The 9,558-nt window shown below is 34.2% G+C and overlaps 1 non-coding gene across 1 annotated transcript; it reads left to right on the forward strand.

Annotated features, from left to right (window-relative positions):
- Window positions 1-8,705: 8,705 nt before the first annotated feature.
- On the forward strand, window positions 8,706-8,777 carry TRNAN-GUU (transfer RNA asparagine (anticodon GUU)). The gene has a single exon. It is a non-coding gene; the product is annotated as a tRNA-Asn (tRNA).
- The last annotated feature ends 781 nt before the right edge of the window (window positions 8,778-9,558 follow it).

Genomic DNA, 9,558 nt, shown 5'->3' on the forward strand with positions numbered 1-9,558 from the left:
AATAATTCTCCACATAAAAAACTTACGAGTATGATATCCACTTCTAATACGAAAAACATAAATTTGAAATGCATAAAGTGCTGCGGTGAAGAATTCCATTCATTATATAAGTGTCCGGAATTTATAAATCTTTCTGTCAATGACAGGTGTGAATTCGTGAAAAGAAATAAGCTTTGCTTTAATTGTTTGAAAAACCATTCCGTTCGAACGTGTTCGTCTAATTATCGATGTCAAAAATGTTCACGAAAGCATTCAACGCTATTACATTTTGAAAATGAAAAACAAAATAAATCCGAAAGCATATTTCACAAGTGCACATCAGCGTAGCCACTGAGGGAGGGGTTTCAAAAATGGACCAATGAGTTGCTACTGCTCTTGTGACGCTAAATCTTCATGCATGTGAGCGTATGTTGTTTACGTTTTAATTTGCATTTGTTTGACATTTATAAATATATGGCGTAATAGTAGAAAATCTCGTAGTGCTTTCGTTTTCTGAGTTTGATTAATCGCAGACATTTCACTTTCGCGATTTTTATCACTCATTAATATTAGGATTGATATTCGCGGCATATTATGTGGGTCCAGAGAATTCAAGTGTATATTTTTTTAATTGAGCTGAGAATGATTGAAAGTGTTACAATGAATCTAGTGCTTTCTTATTTCAGTGCTTACATTCTTTTGATTTTTAAAGTGTAAGATTCAGAACACATATGATCTGATTATATCCATTGCTAACATTAAAAATTTTATATGAATAAACTGATATACTCATTGTGAATACGATAAATTCACTCTGTTTGATGAGTATTTTTTTGTAGACAGTACATTTCAAGGTGAGCATGTATTAAATGTGAAATTTAACGCACTAAATGCATACGAATACAAATTAGTAAAGTTCACTTTGAATAAAATTCTGCATTGGTTATTATTATAGAACATCTTTTTCATATAAATTGCAATAAAAAGGGCTGACTTCTATTTACATATATAATTGGTGTCAATATTTTTCTCATACGCATAGTTTTATATAAAGATTGCATTTGGGCTCAGATGTTTATCACATATTTCTTTCTTAATCTTATTTACCACTTATTAAGTAATATTTCACATCGATAATTTTGCGAAGTATCCAACATGTTTTTGTATTTATTTCAACCAGGTAGTGAAATTTTCATAATTTCCTGTACTTGATCTAACTTCGCAATGAAAAGTGTCAGAAGCAATCGGCGATGTTTTAATTATTTTGTACAGAAAATTGCGTGGCAGAATATATTCAACCTTCTTGCTTAAATCTTAAAGCACGCGAAAGGTCATGTGACATGACAGTAATATTACTGAATGCTCATTGGTCCATCCTAGAAGCCACTCCCTCGGTGGCTACACAGATGTGCACTTGTGAAATATGCAATCCGAAAGTGCTCATATTTCAAAGCCGGAAGTAGGGGGGGGAGAAGACAACAGTCAGTCTCAATCCGAATGCTGAAAAATTTGTTTATGACTCTTCTTCTACCAATAAAGAAAGTATTTTCTCCGGCACAGCTGTAAACGGAATGCGTCAGACCAAAAATGTTTTACTTTCTACTGCGAATAGTTTAATAAGAGATTGCTACGGTGAATTAAAATCAGTTCGCGCTTTGTGTGATGTAGGTTCGATGACGTCATTCTTAACGATTGAATGTGCTAATTCGTTAGGGGATTAAAAGAGAAAAAATATCTGTTGCGTTTATGGATTAAATAACACGAGAATAAATATTAATTCTAAAGTATGTGCTTCTATTTCAAACGGTATTGACTTTGAAATGAGTTTAGAATTTTTGTGCGTGTCTAAAATCTCGGACTCCATACCAATAAATAATATAGAAGTTCCGACTGAACATTTTCGTCAAAACATTAAGTTTGCTGATCCAAACTTTTATAAAAGAGGAAAAATTGATGCATTATTAGGTGCAGAGGTGTTTTATCAGATCTTAAAATTCGGTCAAGTTGAAGTGCCCAATTCAGAACTAAGATTTCAAAATTCTGTTTTTGGCTTTATAGCCACTGGCAGCATTTTAGGTTCAGAGACTGAAAATACGCGATCAGTTCACTGTGGATTAATTAATAATTATAGTGATATAGAAAATGAAATTAAAAAATTTTGGCAACTTGTGTCTATAGGAATTAAAGATGATCCCAGTGAAAATGAGGCGAAGCGGAAGGGAAATATCAAGGCCCATTCTCGATGACGTACTTTACAATTGCGCTCAGCATTAAAGGCTGGCCTTTAACTTGAGAGACGGGCTCTTTGGTGATCCCAAATGGATTAAAAAGTATGCATTCTGAATGGCTAGATAAAGCAACCCCAATTAAACGCATATAATTATTTACATATCAACACGTTTGACAAACTTAGCTGTAAAAATGGGAAGAAATCTGGAACCTTTCTTTTTCATTTTTTACACGAAAATGAAAATAAATTTCAAGATTTATGGAAAAGTTATAAGGTATTTCTCTCGCCTTCTTAGCATACCTTCGTAGTGTAGCGGTCAGCACGCTCGGCGCTCATTCGAGAGATAGATGGTTCGAGTCCTGGCGAGGGCATTGCTAATTTTTCATCTCTCCTGCTTTAAAAATATACCTAACGATCATACAGTGACGACCGAACTAAAAAAGGTGGAGGATGATAATTCTCCACCACCAGGATTTGGTCTCCTCATCCCCACTCACCCTTTAAAAGGGGGTATATAAGGTATTTCTTCCACCTTCTTAGCATGCCTTCGAGGTGTAGTGATCAGCATTCTCGCCGTGTATTCGAGAGGTCCGTGGTTCGAGTCTCGGCGGCATATTCCACAAGTACATATCTATGTAGTCACCGAGAGAGTGGTTTCTAGGATGGACCAATGGGTATGCAGTACTATTTCTGTCATGTTACATGAGTTTTCGTGTGCTTTAAGATTTAAGCAAGATGGCTGGAAATATTTTGCCACACAATCTTCTGCACAAAATAATTAAATCATCATCGATTTCTTCTGAAAGTTTTCATTGCGAAGTTAGATCAAATATTAGGAAATGTGAAGATTTCATTGCCTGGTTGAAAGAATTTGAAATAAATATAAATGCATGTTGGACACTCCGCAAAAATATCCATGTGAAATGTTACTTAATAAGTGGTAAATAACATGAAGAAAGAAATATGTAATAAACATCTGAACCAAAATGCTATCTTTACATAAAACTATGCATATGAGAAAAATATTTACACCAATTTTATATATGTAAAAAGAAGTCAGCACTTTTTATTGCAGTTTATATGAAAAAGATGTTTTATAATAATTGCCAATGCAGAATCATTAAAGTGAACTCTACTAATTTGCATTCGTATACATTTAGTGTGTTTAATTTCCCATTTAATAACTGTTCACTCTTAAAATGTACTGGCTGCACAAGAAATACTCATGAAACAGAATGAATTTATCTTATTTATGAAGAATATATTCAATTAATTTACATATAATTTTTAATGTTAACAATGGATATAATCAGGTTTTACACAATATGTATTCTGAACCTTACACTTCAAAAATCAAAAGAATGCAAGCACTGAAATAAGAAAACATTAGATTCATTGTAACACTCCCAGCTCAATAAAAAATTTAAAAAAAAACTATAAACTTGAATTCTCTTGATCCAGAAGATTGAGATCTCTTGATCCACATCTCTTGGTGATAAATGCATAATATGCGAGGCTAACTGAAGCTTGAGTTATTTTCTGAATGTAAAGAGCGATAATATGCCGCGAACATCAATCCAAATATTAATCCGTGATAAAAATCTCATAAGTGAACTGTCAGCGATTAATTAAACTCATGAAACGAAAGCACTTTCGAGATTTTCTGCTATTACACCACACATTTATAACTGCGACACAAATGTAAAATAAAACGTAAACAACATACGCTCACATGCAAGAAGATTTAGCGTCACAAGAACAAAATGAGCTCATTGGTCCATTTTAGAAACCCTCCCTCAGTGGCTACGCTGATGTGCACTTGTGAAATATACCGGGCATTGCTCATTTTGTCACAACTGCTGCTTCAAAAATGCCTAATGTCTCTACAAACAAATAAAAATTTTTTTATCTTTCTATTCTTCTTACAATCGATATTGGTATTTTCAGCAAATCTGCAAATATAATGGACAGATTTGCTATCTGATATTCAATTTAAGGAAAAATTGATATCATGTCTTTGTTGGATTTTATAAATTATGCCTAGGAAGATATAAATATACCTCAAAGCATAGTCACGCGTTATTCTTTGTCATGACTATTCGGCAGTATGTATGTGTGTGAGGAAATATTTTCAATAGGGAAGCAAACTAAGAGTGAAGTTAGAACCAGAACAACGGATAAACGTCTTCAGAAGTCCCTGAGAATTTCAACCAATTCGTTCGAACCAGACATTAAAGTATTAGTTTCCCAAATTTAATGTCGAATAGTATCTCAACTTTATAATTTGTTGTAATTACAATCAACATTTACAATGAAATTTTATGCATAAAATGTCAAGTAAAATTTAAAATTAATTCTCCCTATATTCAAAAATCGCAAGTTCATAATGTTATATAATCACGTAAGTATGTTTTTAAGTTATTTCTTGTCATCAGTCGTCATTAGTATTAGGCAGCGACGGCTCGCCGAATTAATTAAGTAAATGAGAGATTCATTTATATTTTATACATCTGGGATGCGCTTTCTTATATGAAGTACGCATTAAGCAAATTAGAAATATCGCAGTCAAATGCGTACATTTCTCTCTTAGAAGGGGAGTTCAAAAATTTCTTTCAGAAGACCAGAGAATTGTCAATGAAATATACGCAAGTAATCTGATTTGCTTATTTCGAAGCTCATAAGTTAGCACTTATGTTCAAATTTATATCCCGAAATAAAATATCTTGTTTCAGTGCGGTCCTCGGTGGATAAATGCTTACACTTGTTGCTTAAATCATCAAACAGATAAGCGTCTGTTTGCTGTAACTACTGAATGCCTGTATTCAGGGGAATGTCCGAGTATGGTTTCGGTCCGTTTGATTATTTGCTAGGGTAAATATGCAGTTTCGTGTATTATTAGAGTAGGTGAAAAATTAAATATTTTGTCTTTTTTTTGCTTATAGAAGCGAACCCAACAGCAGCAGAGGTTTAAAACTGCTGAACACTGGTAGTTATATCCAGGTCGAATCGCAGAAAGATATAGGACCGATTTTTATGAAGATACAATGTACGAACTTTGCTAACAAATCTATATAAATAGCTTTCACGTTAGACTTATACGTTTTAAGATTTGAATGTTTAACAGAAAGCCTAAACTGTTATTGAAATATTTTAATTGACAACACCTTTCTGCGGAGCTTCAGAACAGCTGTCTTGAGTTAAATCTCAACGAATGCATGCTTAGATAAATATTACAGAGGTTTTTTTAAAATTGTTTTTATTTTAAGTCAAATATTGAATCCTGAACGCACACGCAATAAATCAAATTTTCTAATTAAGTTCCTAAAAGGCTTTGCACTGAACAGAACCACGAAAAAATAAAACAGCAAAAACTCAATCTAAGCAAAAGCCACCGCTCTGACTAAACTATGCAAAACAGTTTCATTAAACATTCCATCACTTTCGGTAGACCATTTCTTGTGTAAGTTTCTGAAAATTTAAAACTTATATAGAGCAAGAGTATAGGAAAAAACTAATGAGTAACAAATTGGTTATAAGATTTTTTTCATGATAAATATAATTTCAAACCATAAATATAATTTTAAAAATCCTTGGCATTACCGAATGTAACTTGTTCCCATGTTAGATGCATTTTATGAAGAAATACTATTTTTTTTTTAAATTTGAAGACCAAATTTCCAAACTATTTGGCAGTTCGACCTGTATATGCTGCATTCATTTGCTTAAACGTTAGTATCTGATGTCCCTTTACTAACTCTGATAACTCTTCAAGAAAATCTCTATTTTCTTGAAAAGTTATCAGACTGAGGAAATAATGCCAGGGTGTACACAAAGCAGGTTTCGTAAAAATCCAAATAAGTGTTGAATAAGCCATTCTTGTTATTTATAATCGAAAATAAAACACAAATATCAAACGACGACTTGTTACATAAAATAGTTGTTGTTACTAATCTCGCTTGTCAGAATCAGATCAAGCCCACGAAAGCCATCGTGGCAAGAATTCAAGATAGCACCTGTCTTTGGCTAGAATCATTGACACCTTAAAAGGCGACTCTACGACTTTGCTCAGTTCGGTGCCTAATTTTGAGCGGGACTACCCCTGGGAGACCTGTCGGACGGTCTCCTTCCACTCTTCCACTATATGCAACCTATAGAGAGGACTTTCCGCTCGCGCGGATATTCGCAATGCTCTCATGCCGCAGGTACAATATTCATTTACTAACATTCATATTTTCTCCGGGATTCGAACCCGGGTCCTTCGGTGTGGCAGTCAGCGTCGCTAACAACTATTCCGGGTGGAATGTATAAAACACTGGATGATGGTCTGGAACCCTGAGTGATGGTCACAGAGAGTACTCTTACTGCGAAATTATCGCATGTCCGTGTAATTCAATATCAATAATACTGATCGGTACAGAAATTCTGTAATTTAGGAAATATCTTTTACTTACATGAAACAGTTAATCACGAAAGTTTGAATAAGATTCATTAAATAATTATGCTACGTTTCCTGTGAAATCTTCAAGTTAAACTGACACTTTTGGGTTCAGCTGTCTATTAATGAACAAATTTTAAATTTTATTCTTAAAAAAATCTAGCACTCTCTCGAAATTTAAAAAGATCTTACATCTTACGCATATTACATGGTTTATATTTATTTAATTTAAAATTAAAGATTGAAAAAATAATTGTATCCTAGACAAAATTTTACAAGAATTTAAAAATAAAAGATAGGGAAATATTAAATTTTAGAACAAAGTAAAATATAAACTGAAATTTTAAAATATAGTTAATATATGGTATTATATATTATTATTATATTGGTATGGTTTATTTGATTACGGCAAAGCGTTCGAAGGGTATCACCATTCTGCATTAGGAGAGTATTGCATCCTGGAGGACTTGCTCGTAAGCTTGCTCGTATATATGTCATACATAGGGAAAAACCACGAGAAAAACGATGCAGCAAGGACTTTCGCCAGGATTTAAACGATCCGTCGTACTACCAGCATTTACCGACTATAAACACTTGTGCGCTGGTGGGCCTAGGAACAATTGTCACCTCTTCAATATTGCTTAGTTAGTTTATGTAGTCTAATGTCCAAATTAGTTTTTTCCTTAATTATGTCCACTTTTATCTTCTTTTCTTACTTTTTTTTACTTCTGGCATTTCATTTCTTTCCATATAAGACCTTTACATGTTTTTTAACGTTTCTCTTTTTTTAATTTTTTTAAGTGTTAGTATTTGAACAAAAGGTTGGTGTTGGTGTATTTAATTATGGCAAAGCACACGAGGGCTAACTGCCTAAGGGGAGGGATGCCTTCGTGGAGGACTTTCTAAGGAAAACTGGCTCGTATACACGTTACACATGGGGAAAACCACGAAAACGCCCATGCAGCCAGCCCGTTCGCGGGATTCGAAGCTCGGACCGAATTACCAGTGTTCAGCGACTTTACCGCTCGGCCGCTGGTGGGCCTTGAACAAAAGGAATCTGATTATCTTTCAATCGTTGTGCATAAAGTCAGCACCATTGACAAATTATGCGTCTTATTGTTTCTTTTCCTAATTTTAATATTACCTAGGCCAGGCTTTCTAAACGAACTCTCATTGGTTCGAGAAAAGAAACTTGGATTTGGATTGCGTGTGGGGAATTGAATTACGCAAAGGAAAATACCACGAGTTCTGGAAGCCCATTTACCAAAAATCTTTAAAATCCTCAAAGCGAATTTTAAAAATGCAATTTCTTTTAGATATTGTAAAAATTTCAATATTTCCAATTTCAAATACAAAAGATTTGAAACTGGAATAGACTTGAACGTTATAAATTCAGAATTCAGTTTTTGTTCAAAAATTCCTAGTGATTCCAGCTCCCAACGTTCCACTTCATTCAGCGAATAAGGATAAAAAAATTCTGAATTATGAAACTTCGTTTTATTCGCATAATGCATTAGTAGTTTAATGTACAAGTTCATTGCAAAATATTATTAAATTCCTTTTAATTTCTGTAACAAATGAAAAGCACTTTGAAGAAATATAAAAACATTAACTAAAGGTCTTGTGACTCGTCCCGTGTAACAATCGGCGAATACCAGTAACCACTGCTGGACTAGCCAGCATTTGCTAAACCTCTCTGCAAGAGAACATTATTTCCGGTAAGTCTCTTTAACAAAATCAAATAATCTGATACAATCACTGTTACATGCAAAGAACCTATAAGGTATTTCTCCCACTTCCCTAGCGTGCCTTCGTCGTGTAACGGTAGCACGCTGGGCCGGTATTCCAGAGGACCGTGGTTCGATTCCCGGCGAAGGCGGTTGCTAATTTTTCCACTCTCTGGCATCCAAAAATTCCTAATGACTCTACAAGTGGCGCCCGAACTAAAAGGGTTGTGAATGATGATTCTCCGCACCCAAAATTTGGTGACTGGGTCCCCTAAAACCCTAGTCGCCCTATAAAAGGAGAGTATATATAGGATTTTTACCACTTCCCTAGCGTGCCTTCGTGGTGTAACGGTAGCACGCTGGGCCGTTATTCCAGAGGTCCGTGGTTCGATCCCCGGCGAAGGCGGTTGCTAATTTTTCATCTCTCTGGCTTCCAAAAATTCCTAATGACTCTACAAACCAAGACCTTTAATTACAAGTTATAAACTTACAATTTTACCAACACGTAACAAGCTCAAAGAGTGAAAACACGATGTACGAAAGTAAATTATGTTTTTGATTGAAAACGCTGCGAAAAAAAAATTAATTTAAAATAATTTCAATCTGATTAACTTTACGTTGAAAATGAGATCTCTGAGTAGGATCTTAATGCCACAGGAAAACGAAATGGCTCTGCCTTCGCCCTTAAGAATCCGGAGGAAAGAAATCCTCCGGAAAGAATCCTCCGGAAAGAATTCTTCAGCAAAATATTACATACTTTCACTCATGCAAAATGCAGACAAGATGATTGCGCAGTGACGAAAAATTGATTTCCCGCAGACTTTTCACAGTTTCTTTCAGAAATAATACATTGTTATATATGGCTTTATTTGAAAGATCAATCCAAACATATAAAAGGGCTAAAATCACATATGAATAATGATAAATAATTTCAAAAAAAGAACAAACTGGAGAAATAATATATTCTAATGAATTCTTTTTGGTATTCGTGCGGCTGACATAATCTCACATTGACATTTCACTTTATGGCATATTTAATCATTGATAAAAAAATAAAAAGATTCATTTCAGTTTATATGGACACTATGTTGCACCTTCTTTATTGCATCTTCCAGGTAATTTCCTATTTGAAGATGACATTCAAGGCAAAATCTTGTAGACACCATTCTTTTGGACCAATACGATAT

The sequence above is a fragment of the Stegodyphus dumicola genome, chromosome 11 (genome assembly GCF_044657685.1).
Source record: "Stegodyphus dumicola isolate Sdum_Otavi_A_Nest chromosome 11, ASM4465768v1".
Taxonomy (NCBI): Eukaryota; Metazoa; Arthropoda; class Arachnida; order Araneae; family Eresidae; genus Stegodyphus; species Stegodyphus dumicola.